General features: G+C 39.9%; 1 pseudogene; it reads right to left on the reverse strand.

The window, feature by feature from the left end:
* Window positions 1-16,105: 16,105 nt before the first annotated feature.
* LOC100970641 (protein RCC2-like) lies at window positions 16,106-24,266 on the reverse strand (annotated as a pseudogene).
* Window positions 24,267-24,510: the final 244 nt, after the last annotated feature.

The following is a 24,510-nucleotide window of genomic DNA, read 5'->3' on the forward strand; positions in this document are numbered from 1 at the left end:
AAAATACTTAAGCTTCTCACTAATACTGCACCTTACCATAGAATAACTGCTAATGGTCACATGCTATATGGTTTGCTTTTAAAGTACTTTTTAAATTATGTACCTTTAATAACTCTATTAATATGTTACAGTTGAGTTATTATGCACATTTTTATCAAGAGAAAGTGTTCTATATTTCAGTGCATTATATAGAAGTTCTGTTATTTTAATTGTGAATTATACCAGAGAAAACTGTTTTTAAAAATCTATTTGTGGCCAGGCGCGGTGGCTCGTGCCTGTAATCCAAGCACTTTGGGAGTTTGAGGTGGACAGATCACGAGGTCAAGAGATCAAGACCATGCTGGCCAACATGGTTAAACCCTGTCTCTACTAAAAATACAAAAATTAGCTGGGCATGGTGGCACGCACCTGTAGTCCCAGCTACTTGGGAGGCTGAGGCAGGAGAATCGCTTGAACCCAGAAGGCAGAGGTTGAAGTGAGCCGAGATCACGCCACTGCACTCCAGCCTGGCGACAGAGCAAGACTCCGTCTAAGAAAATAAAAATAAATTTTAAAAAATCTACTTGTAAATTACCACTACAAACTAATCCCTGTGGTGTCTGAGTAAAATTATCACTTGGCAGAAATTAACATTTAATAATATTTATGTGATATGCTTTTTATGTCAGTTTTTGTTTTGCTGCCCAGATTTGACAGTATGCTTTTGCTAATAATATTTTATTTTATTTTGCCAAGAGATAATTAATCTCTACTTTTAAAAATGTATTTTGAAAACACTTATTTTACACAACAATTTTATAAGCACCAAACTTTTTATCAATAAAATGCTATTGTTTGGATATTTTCAAAACTTCTGAGAGAAAATAATTTTCAATCCACAATTCTATAAGAAGCCAAACTCTCAAACAATTGTGAGGGTAGGACTAAGACATTTTCAAACATGCAGCCTTTCAAAACGTCTGTTACCCATGCAGCCTTCCTTTGGACGTTTTCAGAGAATATATTCTAATAAAATGAATGTGCAAACCAAGACAGAGGAAGGCATAAATCCATCAAGCAGGGGATCCAGTCACAGGAAGGAAGGAGTCCAGGGGTGATGATAAAAGCAAATCCAGGGACAACAGGCACAGGCAACAGCCACAAGGACAGAAGTCTCCAGAAGCTGTTCTCCAAGAAATAATGCTGGTGATGGACAGCCTGGTAGAGCAGAACATTATATATATATATATCTGGAGGAGAGTTGGGGGATAAATTTAAAAAAAAGAACACCAAAAATTATTTCGGGTTGTCATTTTAGGACACCAAAAAAAATGTATTAGATTATTAGATCCTAAAGAAACAAAGTTATATAAAATAAATCTATTCATAGTACACTATGTGATCTAACTACAAATAAAGTTTACACAGGAATAATAATGTAAGCAGTGAAGGTTGAGCTAGCCAAATATTATTATTTAAATATGTTAGAAAAATGGAGGAAGGAAAATTGTGTGAGTGTGTGTACATGCTTGCATAAGTATCTGCAATATCTTAGGCCTTTATGGGAGGAAACGAAGAGAGCTCTACCCTCACTTTCCTTAAATGGTACATTAGTGGATAAAAGCTAACACTGCAAAAGCCAATAATAGCAAAATAATCATATTATTTAGAAATAATGGCAGTAAACTCCAAAAGAAATAGTTATAAAAGTTGAAACTGGTCACTTATATGAAGCAGAAATGAGATGTGGGAGTGCTATACTTTTACAGTAAACAAAACGAAACTGTTTAACTATGAAAATATGTACAACTTTAATTTAAAAAATAAAACTTTCTTAAAGGAGAGAAATATAAGAAAAAATACATTCAGAACTCACTTACTCCTCCTCACTATTTAGTATTCAGCTCTACACAGGAGAGAGAAATCTTACAAAAGGGGTTCAAAATATCTTGAATATATAAGTCTTTAGGAAGTGGTAATGAAGTTTTGTGGATGATCATCAATGACTCTTCAGAATTAGATGTAGATTAAGGTGTCTTTCCAAGAAAAATGGATTCAGAACTCCACAGTGTTCCACAGACTTCCCAAAATCCATTCACAGATGCTTTGGACATCCACATATCATAATTTAAAAACCCTTGTTTTGGAGAAGATAAGAAATATGCAGACATAATGTGAAAGCCTTGAAGTGGCCCACCTGAAAAGGGTTTCTTTACTCATCTGAGTGAGGTTCATAAAGCTGGCTGTGATCATGTGGCAAGGGGATGAGCCATGACATCTTTTCCTACAAGTCTACTGTTCCCAGTAGATCTCAAATAAAGCCAGATTCTGAGCCTCTGAAATTATTTCCTGCTCTCAGTGGTATTAAGACCAGAGGACAGTGTTTCCTTCAAGTATTAAATAGATCTCCGTGCCAAGAGTTAAAGAAGGCAAACATTGGAAACTTGATGGTACAGGGTCTCCACACATTTTCTCTCCATTGGCAATACTTTGTTTAGTTAGAAAATGTAGGTCCACAGTTTCATCTTCTGGACCCGATTTGGCCATAAAAGATTAAAGAAACCAAAACCAGATTCTTTTCACATTACAAATGATGAAGGCCCCATGGAATTTGGTGTACGAATGTTTGCAGTTAACATAGAAAGTCTTCAAAACACTACTGAGGCAAACCAGAATTGGCCAGGAAAACATATTTTCCAGATTTTGAGTCATTTGTGGGGGTCCATTTTGAGGTTTTTGAGACATATCATAAAAGACATGCAAAGAAAAGAACTATATTAAGAAGCATTAGGTAAAGTGCTGGTTTGGAGTGGCTTTGAACCAGTGAGCTTTCACAGTTGTACAATGACTATCTGTTGAGTAAGACTTTATACCAATCACTCCCTTCAGTAATCTGTAATTCATACACAGCCTGCTGCCAGATTAAAGCATGCCAAATAACATTAGTTACAAGAAGCAGAAGAAAATTTGTCTATCTTTTTGTTATACTGGCAGCTCTCCCTATCTAAAAGAAAAAAAATTAAGATTTTGCCAGACACATAAAAGAAAAGAAACTTCATTTATTTTTCAGTCTTTTAAGAACTGGTCAATTACAAAGCTGTCCTTCCTCCAAATGACTTTTTTAAATATAAAAAGCTACAAAAGTACCAATTTTCCATATTTGGGCCTGTATTCAATTGAATTTCACTACAACCCCCCTTAGTTCCTTGGCGGTTTCCAAAAAAGGCCCTTGTGAACAGGAATATTTAATGAAATTATTTTTCACTACCAGTTTAGAGGCTTCCCACACTAAACAAAACAAAAAAAGAATCCCAACGGAATTTACTAAGAAGAATTAAGAATAAACCCTGACAAATTATATATTGATTAATCACATGTAATGAAATCGTAGGGATATAATAAAAAAAACAAGCCAAATTCTTTACCACTTAAGAGGCACCTCCTCTAATAGCAGTGCAGAGGAGAAGGCTTTCAACCAGTCTCCATAACTGTACTCACTATGCCCTTCAGAATTATGGGATAGTACCCAGTCATTCCATCTTTCTGGCCCACCTCTCCGGCCCACCTCTCCAGCCCACTTCCCTGTAATCAGAGGCCAAACTGCTTTGGATATCCATTTTAAATTCTATCAGCTACCTTTTAACTAATCTACCTCAGTACCCATAATGGGAAAATTTGCAAGTGGGTGTTTAACAGTACTTTTAAATAGTGGGGAATGGTGACAGGAACAATAAATGAACTCTTTGTAACTCAGAAGCTCTGTTTTCACTGAGGTCATTAATGCCCCCTAACCACCAAAGCTTTTCCCCTGCTTTCTTATTTACTGCTGGCTAACTGTAAGGTGGATAAGGACTGTCAAATCTTTTAGAGTTAGAACTCTCTCTGGCATGGCATGATCAAGAATACAAATTTATTTTAGCTCTGTAACCCCAATGCTTTAGTGTCTTGCCTAATTCCTCTTTACTTCAAGTATTTGAAAGATTGCTTTGTGCTTCTGGACCCATCTACAGACACTTGGAACAAGTCAAAAACCCAGTCTACATTTCTTGTTTTTCCAAAGTCTCCCCTTGATCATCCTCCAAGAGTACAGCTGAAGCTCTTGGTTGCCTACACTAAAGCCATTGCTCTTGCTGTCCCTGATTTCATCTAGATAACCTGCTCCCTCAAAAAGCAGCAAATGTCACCAACGTATCACGCCAATCCCATCCAGCTTGCTATTGACTGGTTTAGGAATAGTCCTGGCTGCAACTTTGCCACTCACTCATCAAGAAAGGTGTGGTAGGAGTTCATAGGAAAGACATGCCCTTAAAAACAAAGGATTGGAAAGCCACCTACTGGGTATTATGTGCACTATTTGTGTGACAGTTTCACTAGAAGCCCAAATCTCAGCATCATGCAAAATATCCATATAATGAACCTGGACATGTACCCACTGAATCTAAAATTTTAAACAAAGACACACACTGTCTATGGGGACACCCTCATGTCTGGGGATGATGCCTGGGATTGTTGCAGCCTCTCATTACCGGCCCAAGGATAAAGCCAATACTCAGAGGATGACTGGGCCAAGGAATCACAGAGAAGGACAAACAGAGTCTGACACATTGTGCCTAGAACCTGCTCTGCTTCAAGATGCCTGACAATGTGAAATAATGAATCCCCTTACTGTCCAAGATAGTTTGGGCTGAGTTTTCTAAGCCTTTTCGCAGACAGAGGGTAAATCCCTAGGACCTTCTCTTTGGTCTCTGCTCTGTTCGTTGTTAGCATTCTCACAATCCCCATCCCAGAGTGCCAATAAGCAGTGAAATAAACCAAAGGGGAAAGACCCATAGGCCAGAATATTGATAACATTTCCCATAATGTCATCTGAAAGAGGCCAGATTTCTTGAAACATCTCAAGATGTATCTTCAGATAATTCTTGGAAACTAAGTTATAGTAATTCATAATGAAACAGAGTAGCACCCCTACAGAGTGAGTATAGAATGAACCTGTGGGCAATAACCAGTCGATCAATTATTGTCATTTGTGTTGGAGGGCTTAAAGAAAAAAAGTGACAATTTATAAAACAAACAAACAAACAAAAAGAACTCTTCCTAAATCATAGAGATAAGGATAAAGTAGGGGGCTATAAATTGAAAAAGAAAAGAAAAGGAATTATAACACAAAGATAATTCTCCCCAATCAAGGGACCTTAATGTAGTTTTCTTGAGAGATTTCACTTCTAAGTCAATCATACATTAAAATCACCAATACATAAGGGTAATAAACAGCTTTCTTACCAGCAGTATATTCTCAGCATTAAAGTCTACAATTCATATGCCTGTAAGTGGACTACTGCACATTGTAGGGGTGTCTACAGAGGGCTAGGTTTCCTCAACTTACATTAAAACAAGGTTTCTAACATGAACTAAATACACAGTAGGGGCCCAGCAGTCAGAGGCAGTATTGGGTTGCTGTGGGCTTTAGCTCTTTGCTAGAATAACCCTCAACACAAGTTAGGAGCAGAGGACAGTGATCCCACCAGCTCCCTACAGTTTGCCTGGAACATCTGAGGGGATGTTATTCTGCTTCCTCCTTTCTTTCCAACAGACAAAATTGACTCTTCAGATGGAATTGATAGAAAGTGAACCACCGGGTCTAATGTGGTAAGGAGCTGTAAAAAGATTAGTAATGGCTTTTGGTGGAAAAACAATTATGCTGAATTACAAACACATCTGCCACACACTCAGCAAACTATCAGAGAAGCCAGATTTTCCTCACATTTTACTTCTTGGACCATTTTCAATTTTCAAATAGAAGATAGTGCTCTAGTTATTGCTAACATGCATTTTCTTTAAATAAATTCAGAATAAAAGTTAGAAAGCCTGATACTATTTCCCATAGAACTTGTTTTTTTCCCCTCCACTTACCCAACAGGAAATAAAAATAACAACCTCTATTTCTAAAGTACTTTACAATTTCAAAATTCTTTTATAGGCGTTCATTTGATAAAGAACATTCATTAATCCATTTGCATTAATTCATCTGATAAAGAACAATAAACTTACCCTCTTTGTAGCTCTGCTTAGAGTAATTCCATAAAGATATGAGTGTGCACTCATGCCTGCTGCCTCATTCATTCAATAAATACTTATGGCCTAATCTGAGGCAGGCACAGTTCTAAACTCTGAGAATACAGCAGTGGGAAAAAGAAACAGACAAAATCCTGTACTCATGGTGCTTACATCCTCAGGAACACAATAGAATTGTCTGACATATATCAATTTAGTTATGAGTCCATCAATCCCAAATAGCTTAGTTTTTCTGTACTGTGTTAAGTAGAGAAGGAGGTTTAAATAATTATTATAAGCAGGAAGACCCAAAAACTAATAAATTGAGGTAGGTTACTGCTTAATAGTATGGGGAAAGTTTATTAATTCACCATAAGTAAAAACACACTCCTTTGAAGTATTTCTCAAGTAAGAAAATGGATCTTTCCATTTACCATAAATCCAGCACAGAATAATGAACAGCATGGTACTTCTCACATCCATTCATCACTCACAGATTCATTATCAGTGGAGCATATTACATTTGTTTTCACTTGAATGCTTGCATCAAATTTCAGGAGACAGTAAAATTATCCAAATTTTCCAGATTAAAACACACACACACACACAGACACACAAACTCAGAGAGGTAAGGTAATGAGCCCAGAGTCACAAATTTTTGGCCTCTATAGTCTCAGACCCAGATTTTTCCACTTGATCTTTCTATTTCTGAGGACCCATGACTCATATGAACTTAAACTTCTCATTTTGAAGAGATTCCAGGACGAATGCCTTTTCCATTGAACTTCTAAAACATGTTTTCTGTGTACCTCCTGTGACATTTATCATCCCAATCGTCTATTAGGTTTATTGCATTCTTGTCCTACACCTTCCTTTGGACTAGAAGGACCTTACGATCATGCAGTCTGGTTGGTTAAATGAATATGTGACTGTGTTTGCTTGTTTGTTTATTAAATAGAACAGTGGATTCTACTATGCAGCTCCTCTCATCAAAGGGGAGCTGAAATTGCCCAAGCAATAGATTATCAGAGCAGAACCTTCAGTGGGGCAGTTCTTTCAGGAAGACAGATAAACAATATTATTATTGAGTACCCACTGCACATCAGGCACAGTTTTGGGTGTTTTTCATGTATTACATGGCAGAAAGTCAGCACTGAGGATTGGTATGTGTAGCAGTCAAGCACATGAGTTCCGGAACCAGATCACCTTTGTTTGATGACCAGCTCTGCCACCTGCTAGCTGAGTGGCTTTTGGCAAGTATGTAACCTTTTTGTGCCTCAGTTACATTTTCTCATTAAGTGTATTGTGAGGCTTCAATAAATTAGTTAATATGACATGCTTAAAACAGTGCCTGGTTTCATTCTTCTACCTGTGGCTTGCACATGGTGCTGGTGGTTTCCCAGCACCATTTATTGAATAGGGCATCCTTTTCCCAATTTATGTTTTTATATGTTTTGTCAAAACTAAATTGGCTGTAAGTATTTGGCTTTATTTTTGGGTTCTCTATTCTGTTCCATTAGTCTACATGCCTATTTTTATACCAGTACCATGCTGTTTTGGTAACTGCAGACTTGTAGTATAATTTGAAGTTGGTTAATGTGACGCCTCCAGATTTGTTCTTTTTGCTTAGGGCTTTGGCTCTTGCTTATTGCTTATGGCTTGGTGCTTATTGCTTTGGTTATGTGGGCTCTTTTTTGGTACAATATGAATTTTAGGATTTTTTTTTCTAGTTCTGTGAAGAATGATGATGATATTTTGATGGGAATTGCATTGAATCTGCGGATTGCTTTGAATAGCACGGTCATTTTCACAATATTGATTCTTCCCACTCATGAGCATGGGCTGTGTCTCCAGTTGTTTGTGTCATCTATGATTTCTTTAGGCAGTGTTTCATAGTTTTCCTTTTAGCAGTCTTTCACCTCCTTGGTTATCTCTCACTATACAAAAATCAACTCAAGATATAGCAAAGACTGAAATCTAAGACCTAAAACCATAAAAATCCTAGAAGGTAACATCAGAAAAAGTCTTCTGGACATTGGTTTTGGCAAAGAATTCATGACTAAGACCCCAAAAGCAAATGCAACAGGAACAAAAATAAATAAATAAATGGGACCTAACTAAACTAAAAAGCTTCTGCACAGCAAAAGCAATAATCAACAAAGTAAACAGACAACCCATAGAGTGGGAGAAAATATTTGCAAACTATGCACCTGACAAAGGACTAAGATCCAGAATCTACAAGGAACTCAAACTAATCAACAAGAAAAAAAAATAATCCCATTAAAAAGTGGGCAAAGGACATGAATAGATATTTCCCAAAAGAAGATATATGAATAGCCAACAAACATATGAAAAAATGCTCAACATATGTAATCATCAGAAAAATACAAATTAAAGCCACAATGAGATAACACCTTACTCCTATAAAAATGGCCATTATTAAAAAGTAAAAAAACAATAGGTGTTGGCATGGATGTGGTGAAAAAGGAACACTTTTACACTGCTGGTGGGAATGTAAATTAGTACAACCACTATGGAAAACAGTGTAGAGATTTCTTAAAGAACTAAAACTAGATCTACCATTCAATTCAGCAATCCCACTACTGGGTATCTACTCACAGGAAAAGAAGTCATTATATGAAAAACACATGCACACACACTTATAGCAGCACAATTCACAATTGCAAAGATACGGAACCAACCTAAGTGCCCACCAACCAACCAGTGGATAAAAAAAATGTGGTATATATACACCATGGAACACTACTCAGCCATAAAAAGGAATGAGATAATGTCCTTTGCAGCAACTTGGATGGACCAGGAGTCCATTATTCTAAGTGAAGTAAATTCAGGAATGGAAAACAAAAAAACCATATGTTTTCACTTATAACTGGGAGCTAAGCTATGGAAACGCAAAGGTATGGAGAGTGGTATAATGGACTTTGGGGACTCGGGGGTGGGAAACGTTGGGAGGGAGGTGAGGGATAAAAGACTACATATTGGGTATGGTGTACCCTGCTCAAGTGACAGATGCACTAAAATCTCAGAAATCACCACTATAGATCTCAACCATGTAACCAAAAACCACCTGTACCCCAAAATCTATTGAAATTAAAAAAATTTTTTAAAGCCTGGAAAATAAGCATTCAATAAATGCTACATGTTACTATTATTTCACCAAATTTAAAGATGAGAAAACAGAAGCTGGTAGAGGTAACTTGTGCAAGATTACCAAGCTGGTGAGTAACTATCCTCAGAGGGACTGAAGAGGGGCCTGGGCCTGATCTTCCCCCTCTAGAAGTCTATCATATCCAGCCTATCCTGCATATGGTGGAATTAGCCACTGCTAGAGTACTGTCTACATAATATGTTAAAGTACACTTAACTTGGGTAACAAAAATGAGTAGGCGGCCGAGCACCCACTAGTTATAAGCCTATCTACTTGCTACTTTAGAAATGGGTAAAAAGGGTTTTAAAAATATTAGACACAGAATGTTTCCCTTATGAGGAAGGGACAAGGTATCAGTGACAGACAGGTCTGGGTAGGGTGAAATTCCACCCATGCCCCATCAGGACAAGGTTTAGGGCACCAGGGGTTAGGAAACACCAAAGATAAATAGGTCAATTTTGTCATTTTCCTGGGTTTTTGCTCTTCATCCCTTACCAGACATACTTCTGGGGCAATAGAGACAAGGACAAGGACAGGGAAAACCTTGGAGCTGTGTAACTCCTGATGGTTCTGTCCCCTTCCTTGGGCACAGTTCATTGAAACCTACTTGTGGAGAGGTCTATGGTGATGGGACACAGTTGAGGCAGAGAGAGTAAAGAAGCAAAATAAGAGTCCTCCCTTTGAGAGGAAAAATTGTCCCTATCCAAGTCAGTTCAAATTAGTAATCTAAAAGAAAAAGAAAACTAATTGAGTTTAACACCCTCATCACTCCTCATATGCCTTTACAGGGCAAAATTGTCTTGTCAAAATTTTTGTATGGTTTTCATTCTCTGAGGTTTGCTTTAATTACTAAAACATTTACCCGATGTAATAGCATCCTGAGTAGCTGGCATTAAGGTCTTTCCTTCTTTAGACTGGACCTGTTAGATAACATAAGGAAGCTTTCTTGGATGATTTGAGTCTAAAGGCATCTCTATCAAGACTCAGTGCTAGGGTTTTCCTGGGATACTCAGGAACAGAGCATGTTCACCTTTGCAGAAGCCCTCTGTGCTACACCATCCCCTCCAAAGGTCCTGGCAGAAGAGTGCTCTCCTGTTCTGTTTGTAGCTGGCTGGGGTTACAGATGGAAATGAGCAGAAACTGAGCAGTGCCTTGCTACCTCCTGGGGGGCTGTCAGAACCCATTCACACTAGAGGGGCTGTTGGAGCCATCCTCCTCAGAGCACTAAAGGCTCAGGCCCTTTCCTACTTTTAGGACCTGTAGACTGTTTTCCATTTCCTCATGAAAGCTGGAATGCTAGATAAGTGCTGGCTTTAGTTACAAAACCCAAGGGATCCTAGAAAGCCAAGTATGTGTGCCAAGCAGCTCTGACCTGCAGTATCCATCAAGGACCTGGTTGCAACTGCAGTTCTTACAGTTTTAGAAGGGAATCCTGCTCAGAGGCCAGAAAGAATCATTTGGTGTCACACAGGATCAATTTATTGGTTTAAAAAAAGGCCAATGTTAACCGAAGAATTGTGAAATTTTCTTAGTTGTTATTTAAAAAATCCAAGTATTTGGCATCCTTCAAATGATAAAAGCATGTAGCAAAGTTTAAAAGACTATTGTCCTTTGTAAGCCTATCCACAAGGCCAAGAAGGCCTTTGAACTCTTAAGAGGACTGTACTTGGCTGATAATTCTTTGGAGATATGAGCTGATGGATGTGCTGAAACCTCCTCAAGAACCATTTCCCTCCACCAGCCAGGAGTCAGGGAATAGTAGAGCTGAGCAAGGCAACCTTGGCAAAGACAGGAAAGTCACCCTGGATGCTCAGTTCAAGAGGAGGTCAAGAGCTGTGCAGCAAACACCACTCCATTATAATCTATTTGTGGAAAGCATAATGTGTATTTTTGTTAAAGGACAATCATACACTGCGTCGAATTAAGTTGGCAGTCTGGTGTTTAAAGGATCAGTATGATAGACAAATAAAGTAAGTGTGAGAGGAAATTTTCAACAACAAAAAAAATGACTTGAGAGAAGATGTGCTGAGATGACAGTTACTATATGAACCATTTACTTAGGTCAAAGCGCCCGAGATGACAGAAAAGTCACTTAGCTTTCTTAAATAGACAAGCCCTGAAAAACGGCATCCTGCTCAAGCAGTTCATTTACTATCCAGTCAACCACAGACTTACCCAGGAGGGCATGAAATTGTGTCTGGAGCAAACTGTGGCCAAGCCCATGAAGACAAATCATTACTTTCTGGAGCGGCTTTTAAAAATTAAAAATAGGAAACATATTCCATGAGAAACTGTATTATTTATTGGATAAGTCTAACTGGACTAAGAAAATAGCATGTTTAACTCTCTATTTAAAGGTCAAGAATCAAAATGAGGATAGTTTTAAAGGACCTCCAAAAATAAATGAGTTAAGACTATCTTTTACCTTATGTTTTCAGATTGTGGCAACAAGGGGTTAGCTTGGTAAGTGGGTGAAGCACTATGAGGTTATGTTTCTATGCTTCCTAAAGAAGAATTATTAATATCACCAATCATAGAATTACCTCTGCTTCCTCACAGCATCTAATCCAGAATAAAATCCTACTTCCTTGAACTCTTACCAAAATCACCCAAATCCTATAATAAGTCTTTTCTAACACCCCCTTTTCAAGACACTCCACAATTTCCCACGGAGTGAGATTATCTTCACTGCAACAAATGGATAAACCCAAACTTTCTTACATTTATAGGCAGATTCATGATTGTCTTTGACCAGAGAGCACTGACAATGTAATAATAGACAGAAGTATTGGTAAAATTCTGCAGTTCAAACTGAGACAGCTCCCTTAGGCTGTGTCCACATGCATTAAAAAACTTGTCATTCAGTGAATTCAGTCAGACTCTTGCAAGAACCACTTCTATTCATTCATTAAAACAGGGTCCAAAATCATTAGTCAATGCGTATTTGTAGCCTCTTTCCCTGTTTCTGCCTTTAATAAGACTCCTAGACCATTCTTCCTCACTCCTTACCCCATATTCCTAAGAAGGAAAGATCCTGACTGGCTTAGTCAACCCTGGGCCATTGATTGTACAAAATCTAGGGACTGGGAGAACCAGTAGTAACTGAGAGACAGGAAAGGTTAACTCAATCCATGCAATAAAGAATTGAGCTAGGGTGGGTGGGGAGAAAAAAGAAAGTCTGCAGCATCGGGTTTAGAGGAGCCAAATTGGTGAGGAGGTGGGAATCTGGGAAGAGAGACACTAAAGCACCTGCAGGAGTTGAGACAGTGGATGTGAAATACAATGAGGAAAAAGAATTTTAAAGAAGTTTCCCTGTGCTTTATGAAAGCACCATATACCCCCCAGCCCTCTCTCATGTTCACAGCCTTCTTTACATAAAAGCAAAAACAAAATAACTTGGTATTTTGGAGATTGATTTAAGGCTTAAATGCAAAACCTGAAACCTTAAAAATTCTTGAAGAAAACCTAGGAAAAACTTTTCTGAACATTGGCCTAGGAAAAGAATTCATGATTCAGGCCTCAAAAATAAATGCAACAAAAACAAAAATAGGCAAATGGGATTTAATTAAACTAAAAAGCTTCTGCACAGCAAAAGAAATAATCAACAGAATGAAAGACAATCTACAGAATGGGAGAAAATATTGGCAAACTCTGCATCCAACAAAGGACTAATACCTAGAATCTACAGGGAACTCAAACAATTCAACAAGAGAAAAACCAAATAACCCCATTACACAGTAGGCAAAAGACAAGAACAGACATTGTTCAAAAGAAGACATACAAATGGCCAATAAGTATAAGAAAAAAATGTTCAATGCCACTGATCATCAGAGAAGTGCAAATTAAAACCACAATGAGATACTATATTATACCAGTCAGAATGGCTATTATTAAAAAGTCAAAAAATAATAGATGTTGGTGAGGATGCAGAGAAAAGAGAATGCTTATACACTGTTGGTGGAAATGTAAATTCATACAATCTTTATGGAAAACAGTGTGGAGCTTTCTCAAAGCACTACAAATAGAACCAACCTGTAATCCAGAAATCTCAATACTGAGTATCTACCCAAAGGAAAAAAATTATTGTATCAAAAAGATACCTGCACTCACATGTTTAGCACAACGCTATTTACAATAGCAAAATCATGAAATTAACCTGTGTCCATAAATGAATAATTAAAGCAAATGTGGTATATATGTACATATATATGCATACTATATATATACACACACACATACATACATACACCATGGAATACTACTTAGTTGTGAAAAAGAATGAAATCATGTGTTTTTTTGCAGCAACATGGATGGAACTGGAGGCCATGATCTTAAGCGAAATAACTCAGAAAGTCAAATATTCCATGTTCTCACTTATAAGTATAGACTAGATTCTACTTGTTTTATCCTCTGTATGCAACACAGTGCCTGGCATGGGGCAGTTACTTGACATACTTTGTTTCATCAAATAAGTGTTATCTGGCTTCTTGTTCTAGTCATCACCACCATGCTTTGTCACTGGCAAAGCATTGTAAGGTACCTGTCTCTGTTCAACCAGCATAGACAAATATCCTAGTACTTCTGCTTTTTCCCTCCTTTTCTTTCCCAATTCAGGCTGTCTTTCAGGATAATAATAATGATAAATCCTGTGTATGGGCATTGTACTAAACTCTTCCTTTTCATTATTTCTACTAATCCTCACAACAATTCTGGAGGTAAACATTGCCCACTTTAAGGTTAGAAATCTGAGGCTTGGAGAGGTTTCATAACATGTCTAGGACATAGCTACTAAGTAAGGAAACAGCAATGCAAAGCCCAGCCCCACTAAGTTTCAGACTTTACAAAACCCTTCAGTCAATCCCTAACTTGTGTCGTCAGACCTATTTCTCATCATCTTCCTAAATTCCAGCTCAATAGGACCACCAGAAATTCTCTTCATGTATTCTATTGTTGCCTCCTCCAGATGCCCCCCTCAGATGCCCTGCGCAAAGCCCAACTCAAACATTTCCTCTGTCATGAGGCTATCTCTGCTTTCTCTATCCCTCCATTGGCTACAATCTTGCTTCTTTGTCATATTTAGCTTGAATTTCTCTTACAACAGGTATTATATTCTGCCCCGAATTAGAGCTATTCTGATGCACATCTTTTACTTTATCCTTCTTTACCTTCTCAACTAGGTATAATAACAGCAAACACATATACTGCTTACTAGGTGTCTGAGAACAGTCTAAGCACTTAACATATATTAAGTTACCGAATTCTTATAATAACTCTCTAAGGCATGTACAATGCATATGCATCCTCTCTGTTTTGCCGATGAGGAAACTAAGGCACAAAAAGTTCAGTAAACTTGTCTGGGGTCATAAAACCAATGAGTAGCAATAACAGAGCTTGCACCCAGGTAATACAGCACCAGCACCCATGCCGTGAACCATTAGGCCAGGTTGCTCACGTGTGGCAAGATCTGCTGAGCCAAAGAATAAATGAATATACAAATGAATGAATGTAAGCCAGCAAATTCAGTGTAAAATTAAACAAGCCAGTCACATTATTTGGTTTATATGACATCAAGTTACCCTAAATTTGTGGCATTAAAAATAATTTTTATGTGTTAATCATTCACTTTAAAAAATTCCTTCAATAAATATTTTCTGAAGACATTATGCCTGGCCCAGGGCTAGAAGCTGGCTAAGTTTGTGCTGTAAGATCTCACAATCATCCAGGGTGGAGCTTGCAGGTGTCTGCCATTTGCACTGGAGTTGGTTGTGTAGATATTTAATAACTGAGACTTTATGACTGTACTTAATTTTCTTCCTATTATGAACCATGAACTAAAGCAATGGTTCTTCCCTCCTCATTTGACATTGTCTGAAGACATTTTTGGTGTCACAACTGAAGGTGCAGATGTTACTGGTATCAGGTGGTTAAAATCCAAGAATGCCACCAAGCATTCCAAAATGCACAGGACAGCCGCCATGACAAAGATATATATGGCCCAAAATGTCAATAGTGCCCAGACCGAGAAACCCTACAGCAAAAATATAAAGAAAAATTCCTATGCCAAAAACCAAAGATGAACAAGAAGCTCTCACTGAGAGGGAACCTCTCAGACTCCTTGGAGGAAAGGCCAGTGTAAAATTGAGAAAAATTAATTAAACCATGGCAGTAATAAAGAAATAAACAAAGCATACCCAGCAAAATAAAATCAAGTCTAAAATACTCCTTGAATCTGCAGTAGCATTTAGTAAATTAATCTAATTACTGGGATTTTTGCAAATGCTGCCAGTGGTACTGTTGTTCTGGAAGGAGGAAGATTCAATTGCCAGCCTCCCCAGAAATTCACTTAGGAAAATTTATTATTTAGCTATCCTTGTGTGCTACAGGGTTGAGGTTCTAGAATGAGCAATTGCTTCATCTAAGACAAAACATCTAAACTCAGTGTGTGCAGACGCCTGGCTCAGGAATACCCCCTCTATTTTAGAGGTTAAATATGCACCCAGAGACCACATCCTGCAGATCAGCCCTCAGAGCAGAGGGTAAGATGGCTACTCCTTTACTGACTACATAGGAAAATTTGGGCTTCCTTGAAGCTCCAAAGAGGGGTCCCTAAGGGATCCTGAGGGGAAAATCCCCCCATTCTCCTTTTCCCAAATTCTTTTTTTTTAGTAGACAATGATGTCGTTTATTTAAAATGTTTACTCCAAGAAATATATATGTATTTATGTATGTATATGACAATTACAGCACTAAACCAGGCACCTTCGACCAAATCACAACCTCCTCTTTGATTCCCCTTCACTCTAAGCCTCTTTCAAATTCTTTTTCCTGAGCTGGGAGACCAGTGAGTTGCCTGCGGAGTCAGCGCCAAACACGTTCACAGCAGGGCAACTGTGTACCTCTCTCTAGGAGTGCACGACGCCCTTCTCCCCAACTCCTTGTTTTAAAGGATTTAACCCATTAGGAAGTTCATTTTGCAATCTAAGCCAAAAGGAGGTGTGGGACAAGGCAGTCTTCACTTCGAAGGCCCCTTTCCTGCTCCAGACCCTGGCTAGGGTTCTAGAAGGGGCTGGCCACCGGCAGATCTAAGTCTAGCTCCTGCAAAGGCTGGGACCTCGAGTGCTGCTTCCTCAATCCTCTCGGTGACCACGACTCAAAGGGAGACCTCAAGGGTGCCAGAAGCACAGGTGCCTGGGCTGCGTTCCAGGAAAGAGAACTGTCCAGGGAAACGGATTAGGTTATCGCATGGAAGCCTGAGTCAGAAATGGTGGTTTTGGGGTGATTTGGACAAATTAGGTTAGTTTAGCAAAGCTCTGAAGTGGCAGAAGCTTCTCCCCTGGACTACTGATTGAACACAGAACAAGAGATGCGCGGGGCCTCAGACTAAGTCTTAGAGAGATGCAGGCCAGTCTCCTCCCACAGGGCCTTGGGACTGGCGCGACAGACACTGCTATGTGGCCTCCAAGGGCAGGAGTCACGGTAAGGAGAGACTGGGGTGGAGCAACAACAACTAGATCATTTTTGGCATTTTAACATGGAGACAGTGACAAGCGGTAACAATAGCAAAGCAAAAAAAAAAACAAAAAACAAAAACACTTGAAGAGACCAAAATTTAACTTTCCCATCCACCCAAGTCTCACACTCACTTAAGTTCTATTCCCATCTCCCTCATAAGCACCACTGAACTAAATATCTATTTTAAAGCGCCCAAACCAGTCCAGACCCTCTGGAAACCAAGAGCCCCAGCCAGAGCTGTCCCCTCTTTTGGGTCCAGGCGAGAAGAGCGTTCCGGGAAAGGCACCTCATAACTCACTCAGCACAGCACACACGGCAGAGAGCTCGGGCACTTGACGGGGACACGGGTGGCAGCCACAGCATCAGTGCTGACGCGCAAGGAAGGGAACTCTTCAGTAATCCCAACTATTTAGTACCAGAGCCAACCAAACGTGACTAAAGGGAGCTGAGTCAGCAAAACGGTACCCCGAGTCTCAGCAACAGGACGGCCAGTGCGAGGCAGGATGCAGGTGGGGTAGAAAAGGAGACCAAAGCACAAGGTGATCAAGGCTGGTATGGAAAGGGCTGATCCTTCTTGCAAGGACTAGAGAATCCACTTGACTCCTGGCTGATCAATCTCTAATTGGCGAGTGCGTGTAACAAGGCTCAGCCAGGGCTCCACAGGAAGCCACGAAGCCGACTCAGCTGATACAAATGTTTCCACCTCTGCCCCACCCCCAAGTCCCCATGGTTCTACCACCAACTGATTTTCATTTGGACTTCTTTAACAGCTGAGGTAGATATAAATGGCTAAACACAGACCCCCCTCCCCCACCAGGGGGGCCAGGGCACATTCTCTATGTTGCAGCCAGAAGGCTGTGGGCGTACAGGCCGCCAAGGGGAGAAACAGAACCGACGCCGGCCTAGGCGGATCTGCAAAAAAAAAAGCGGGGAAGGAGTGACCCGTATGCTTCCGAAGCACGCGAGCGTGATTTTGGATGGAGGCGGGCGGGCAGGGACTGACTTTGCCTAGCTGCTGCCGGTTCCTGTAAAGGACTATTTTTTCTGAGTAAATGGCGATTCCTCTTCCATGTAGCATCTGCTTGGATCACGGATGCTAATTATAACTGGAAAGGGGGTGTTTTGGGGAGTGTATTCAGGAAAGGAAAAAAGAAAAAACTTTAAAAAAAAACCCCTAGATTGCTCAAAGTTTCTACCTCTTCTGTAGGAATGGTAAGTCAACTATGAGCAAGTATTTTAATTCGACATTAAGGGGAAAATCGTACTTTGGAAAGCATAGAAAAAAAAGGTGGTTAACGTTGGATCACTTGTAAAACGGAACCTCAAGGAGTCTAAACAAAAATGCACCTTTGGTCGACTTTCGCTTTTTTAAATTCCTCATTTCACTTCACGAAGTCCCAGTGCACATGGAAATGACAGCTGCCGCCAGAGGTATGGAGTCAGAGGAGTCTCCGGAAGCATGGGAGGGTTCGGGGTTGTATTCTGGCAGTTTCTTGATCTCTTTCTCTGTCTCACTTTTGTCTCTTGCTATCACCAAGGAGTGTGAGTAGCCCATGGCGACCTTCTCTGAGAAAATGAAGACTGTGGATGCAGAGTCTTCACCTCCTGGGCTGCAGTGGAAGACTTGGGCTTGTGGTCCCCCTAGCCCAGTTCCCCGAAGGTCGGTGATGGGCCCCAGCTGATGGCGCTCTCGTCGGCGGCCACAATGATACTGCTCTTCCCGCAAGCCAGGCTCTGGATTCTCCAGCCACAGAGGTCCTGCACTGCTTTCGGGTACATGGCAGATTCACGGGAGATGGTGGTGGCCCTCCGGAAAAACAGACCACCCACTTCACTGACGGCCAAGGAGCAGGTGTAACCAGCATAGATCTGGGACGCACCACGCCAAGGGAAGTCAAACAGCTTCACCAGGCGGCGGACCATCTCGTCCTTCTGCTCTGCGTGGCCGAGCCGGCCATAGCCACCGAAGCCCCAGGAGAAGACTCGCTCCTGGGAGTCCAGGACCACGTGTGGTTAGCACCACAGGCCACGTCTCACACAACCACGTTTGGTACAGGCAGAATCTGTCCGTCTTTCGTCTTCTCAATGAATATGGCCAGTCGCGGGGGAACCAGTTCGCAGTCGTACTCTATCCGCTGTGCCCCAAAGATGAACTTCCCATCCGAGTTGTGTCCCAGCTGACCATATTCAGGGCACCCAAAGGAACAGAGGTTTCCTTTTCAGTCCATTATCATACTGAATTCAGCCCCACAGGCCATTTTGGTAATTGGCTGGCCGTTATACATTATCTGCGCGGGGCTGCACAGCGTCTGTCTGGTTGGCAAGGCCCAGCTGCCCCATCTTGTTCTCCCCAAACGCAAACACAGGGCCTGTTTTCGTCAAGGCCAAGGTGTGGTTCCACCCACATGCTGCAGACATGGTCACTTCATGGCAGAGACCCTCGATGAGTCTGGGGGCCTCTACTCTCTTGGTGTCGCCAAGTCCCAGCTGCCCCTTCTCATTTCGACCCCAACTCCACAGCTTCCCTTCCATGGTGATGAGGAGGCTGTGTGCAGCACAGGAACCTGAGACCACTGTCCGTATCCGGACCCCCGCCAGACAGCCATACCTGTGGGGACCCCACAAATTCTGACCGAGATTGCGGTAAGCAGCTTGCTGTTTAGGCACTTCTTTTCGACCAATCATGTCCCAGTTAGTTGCCCCCAAAATCAAAAGCTGCCCATTGCACTTTGACCCTTTAAATTTGACGCGCTCCTTGGCGCCCCGCGCGCTTGTCCCCGCAGGGGTCCCAGTCGAGCTCCACGCGGTCCTAGTCACCACTGCAGCCGCAGCCGCGGCTGCTGCTGCAGCGCTCGGGCCCTCGCCCTTCCTGCACGCCGGACCTCCGAGCTTCCTGGGCCCGGCGCGGGCAGTGCCGTTGTCCGAGCTCGGCTCCTCCCAGGCCGCCTCCGCCGCCGCCTTCTTCCTGGGCTAATTGGAGTGATGAGAAATAGGAGAGAAAAAAACGAAGAGAAGCAATTAAAAGACGGATCGGAGGGTTTTTTTTTTCCCGGCCCAGAGAGGGATCCAGCCCACTCACCAGGTACACTTCCCAAAGTACTTCTATCCAACCCTAAATCCTAGTAAGAAAAGAAGTGCACGCTCTCAAAGAGGGCTAAAGGAAATAAGAACATGGGATAGCGCCAGAACCCTGGGTTCAAATCCCAGCTATAGCACTTATTAGCTGGGATGACTTTTGATAAAGTGATAGGCTTCTCAGTGCCCCGGTTTTGTCGTCTGTAAAATGGGAGATAATAACTCACCTCACTGGGTTCTTGGGGGAATTAATACAAATAAAGCATTTGAAATAGTTCCTCGCACACAAAAAGTGCTGTGTAAACCTTGGTTATCATTATTATTAAAGTATGAGTTCATTGAAGGAAAACGCTCTACCTCATTTTTATGGATTTCCCTAGGCTTAACATAGTGCCTATGTTACTCCCAGAATATATTATCGTAATTCAATTTTCAGGTGACTATATTTTGGTTTAATATCAATACTTTAGTCAAAGTGCCCTCTCATCATCTAAGGCTGATATAATTTTGGGGTTTTCCCAGGTCTGATTGAAAAAGAATATATGCTGCAGTTTTGGGATACTGCCTTTTTGTTTTCTTATTTTATCAGTTACAGAGAGGTATTTTTAAATCTACATGTATGATTGTGAATTTTTCTAGTTTAAACAATTTTTGTTTTATATATTTTAAAGATACATTATTAGATGCATATACATTTAGAATTGTGTTTTCCTGCTGAATTGACCCTTTTTATCATGAAATGTCACTCTATATATCTAGTATTATTCTTTGTCTTAAAGTATACTTTGTCTGTTTGTAACATAGCTGTGCCAGCTTTCCTTTGGTTAGTGTTTGCATGGTATACATTTACCATCCTTTGACTTTCACCCTATCTGAGTCCTTATATTTAATGTGTATCTTACAAACAGGAATTATTTGGGATAATTAAAAATTATTCTTTCAACCCAGAGAACTTACTTCAGTAATTCTTGTATTGCAGGTCTGCTAATGACAGCTTTGCTCAACTTCTAATTGACTGAAAATGTCTGGTTTGCTATAATTTTTGAAAATTCTTTTAGAATACAGAATTCTAGACTAGCAGGTTTGTTTTCTGTTAGCACTTAAAAATATCATTCCATTAACTTCTGCTTTCATAATTTTTGTTGAAAAGTTTGCTATTTATCTTAGGGTTGCTCTTTGAAGATTAGTCTGAAGCACATGTTTCTTATATGTCTATATTTTACAACTCCCTCCATCATGTAATGTAAGCTACTTAGTGGCAGGGATCATGTGTGACTTGTTCATCAGCAGCATCTGGAATTGTGCCTGGCACATCTATATTCAAGGCATATTTTTGAAAGCATTTATAAATAAATGAATGAATAGTACATCATGAGCACAAGGCAATGAGCACAAAGTAGCCACTCACCAAAGAGTGAATAAATTAAGTCATTGTTCCTGGACAAGATCTCTACTGTTATTTCTAAGTTCACAATACCATTCAGACTGTCGCATAGACCTGTAGCTTAAATTAAATTTGACCACTGCATAAATATTTTCTTGACCACTTATAGTAGTTTTGAAAAATTCTACTTATTTGTATATTAAATATCTTGATAACATCTGAAAATATGACATTAGTGATTCTTTTTAGGTTATTTATTACATTGAAGATGAGCCAAGCCAAAATGTGTTCTTTTGGAATTAGCTTTCAAACAAATGTACTTCATAATGTAGTCTCCAAAGAATGAAACTCTTTTAGACACAGATATTAAAAGAAGTTTCAGGTGATTTTAATGAAATAAATTTGGTGGTCATCCCCGCATCAGTTTTAACAACCATAAGAGCCAGACTTACAGATAGCTGACATTTCTTCTCCTTGTCAAAGGGAAGGAAGACCCTGTATTTTAAAACAGATCTGTCTTGCAGTTTACTCTCAGCTACTTTTTGCAGCCTCAGGACATTTCATCATCTTGTTGGTTTATAAATGGTACAGAATAACCTTAAGTTGCACCTAAGTGGTTACTTTACAATGCAAGAAGCAAGCCATTGAAGTTCAAATGTTTATCCAACCTCTAGTTCTTTGATGACATGATAAAAAAGAGATATGCTATGCATTAGTTGGAGAGGACTACTGATGTGCCATATCTGATAAAGGGTGTAGAAAGTTATGGAGAAATGAAAAACCTGACCATTTCTTTCTGAGTCATAATTTAAAATGTAGCTTCATCTTTTGAATTCCTAAAACAGCAACCATTTTCAAACATAAGCATGAAGGGTGCTATAGAGTTCACCACGTAGTCTTTGGATAATCCACATCCTGGAACTTATCTAACACTGAAAAGACCTGACACTTGGCTATCTTAGTATTTTGAAGCATTCATCTGAAACCAAGTTGTCTTAAAAGCAGGAACAGAAATGAATACCTTATTTGTTTATTCAGCAAATATTTTTTGGTCACCTATTATGTGCTTAGGTTCTTGGGATGGAGTGGTGAATAAAATAGTCAAAATCAAAATGGTCAAGCAACTCACATTCAGTGGGAAAGCCTGAGAAGAGGGACAGAGCGTAGGCAGTGTGCCATGATCAGGAAAGTGCCCTGAACAGGAAAGGGCAGGTTACAAAGCTGGCAAGAATGGAATGTACAGGAGTCAGCCAGATGATGGTAAGGCAGAGACTGTGGGGTAGGGATGGAGAAGGTGGGGTGGAGATGAGGAACATTCACAATGAGGCAAGTGATTTTATAGGAACTAGGAGCATGGAGATAGCAAAACTTTCTAACTATGAACACATTCCCCACTGTAATGGATGCCATCTGAGGCAGACAAGAACCCATAAAGAGAATGGTTCTAGCTCTGTGGAAATTCCTGTCTGTGGAAATTCCCATGGATCTGTTGTTACTGATACTTATTTCTTATAAGTGTCTATTAATATGGTAATACCAGCAACTATTTGTTGCATGCTTGCTGTATCAAAGACATTACCCTGAGAGTTGTGGAGACCAACTCGTCTCATCCTCTACTAACCTAAAGAGGTGAGCACTTTCTTTCCATATAATAGATATGGCCAAAAAGCCTTAGGCAGGGTAATTTGCTCAAGTTCACGGAACTAATAAATTGTGGAGCCAAGGTATTAACCTGGATCTGCCAGATAGCAGAACTATTGTATTTGGTAGAGGTTAAAATATGTGACTAAGTATACAGAATTATTCAACAATTATTTATCCAGTATCTACCATGGCCAGGAACTACACTAAAATCATAGATCCAAGGAAACCTTAAACAATTTCTGGCCCCATCCTCTAGAGAAAACTAAGGCTCACAGGAGCTGAAGACTTAATAATATGCCATACTATCTGTGTCAACCATGAATGGGAGAGAAAACATAAAAAGAACAGAAGAAATAATTGAACTGTGGATTTTAATTTTAAAACATTTAAAAGATTGAGGGTGTAAATATTCCCTCAAAGTTGCCCCTCTTTTCTTCAGTTAGTCACCCAGAATGAAAATGCATTAGAGGAAAGTTTAAATCAAAATCAATTAAATGACATCAACTTTTCTCTCCAAAAATGCTTTTAAGGTGAAGATCGTAGCTTGTATGTCTTTGTGTTTTTGCATTTTTACAATATGCTCTTAGGTACCCTTCCTGGAGTAATCCTTCGATGTGTTTATAATGACTTCTATAGACTGGCTGGAGATTGGTCTACTTAAAAATGGCAACCGAAAGAAGCAAGACCTTCCCAACAAACGACTCTTGGCTTTTAACTGGAGTCAGGAAGACTTTAAACATTCCCCACACTGGTCCACCAAACACTGGAATTTGCCATTGCCATGGCATCACATGAGATTCATTCACTAAATTAACATCTGGGTATGATTATCAGTTTCTTTTCATCTGGAGTATTCATTTTTAAAGTTTGACCCATACTTCCCATTTACTTTCCAGAAGGTAAATAAGATTCCAAATGTTTTAAGCAACCTGTGGCACAGGCACCAACCTGGCTCCATTCTTGGAAACCACGCACGAGAGGAAAACCTCTATAAGCTAAGTTACACCCGAGTAATTTGGGCAAATTGCAGTGGGGAAGGAGATCAGGGCATATTAATTACTTGGCAAGGGTGTTCTTTATATAAACCACAAAGGTAAACCTTAATCCAGTTCCAGGAATGTCTGACTAATAGGCCATGATTTATGGGAAGTTCTTGGCCATGGTAATTCTTGTATTTGGCCAGTAAGAAATCAATGATCCAGAGCAACTATTTTCAAAGTATGTTCCCTAGAAAGTTGATAGAAAATTAATGTGGAAAAAAAATAACCTTAAACAAATGTGTTGCAAGCAAATAGGTTTGGTGAAATCTAAGGCCAAGGAGTTTTTCTACTGACAATAGTTTAGAATGGTCAACGATCTATGGTGTATTGAGCCTCTCCAAACTTATTTAAAGACAGCCTTTCTTTTGCAGGGTAATCTCACCTTTATCTTTTCCTTGCTGTAGGTCCTCATGTCCTAGGCCCAGTCCCTAACCACTCTAACATTTACCTCTCTCCTTTAAAAAATAGAATAACACTTCAAATCATGGGGTTAATATGAGGATTAAGTGTACTTTATATACATCTGTAGTTGCCCTGTAAATGATAAGGTATTAGACAAATGTCTGTGTTTTTAGGCAGGGCCATAACCCTGGTGGTGAATTAAAATATATGTCCCTTCACACTTTTTAGCTCTATTTAGACATGTATATAGTCCT

Source organism: Pan paniscus, chromosome 5 (assembly GCF_029289425.2).
Source record: "Pan paniscus chromosome 5, NHGRI_mPanPan1-v2.0_pri, whole genome shotgun sequence".
Lineage (NCBI taxonomy): Eukaryota > Metazoa > Chordata > Mammalia > Primates > Hominidae > Pan > Pan paniscus.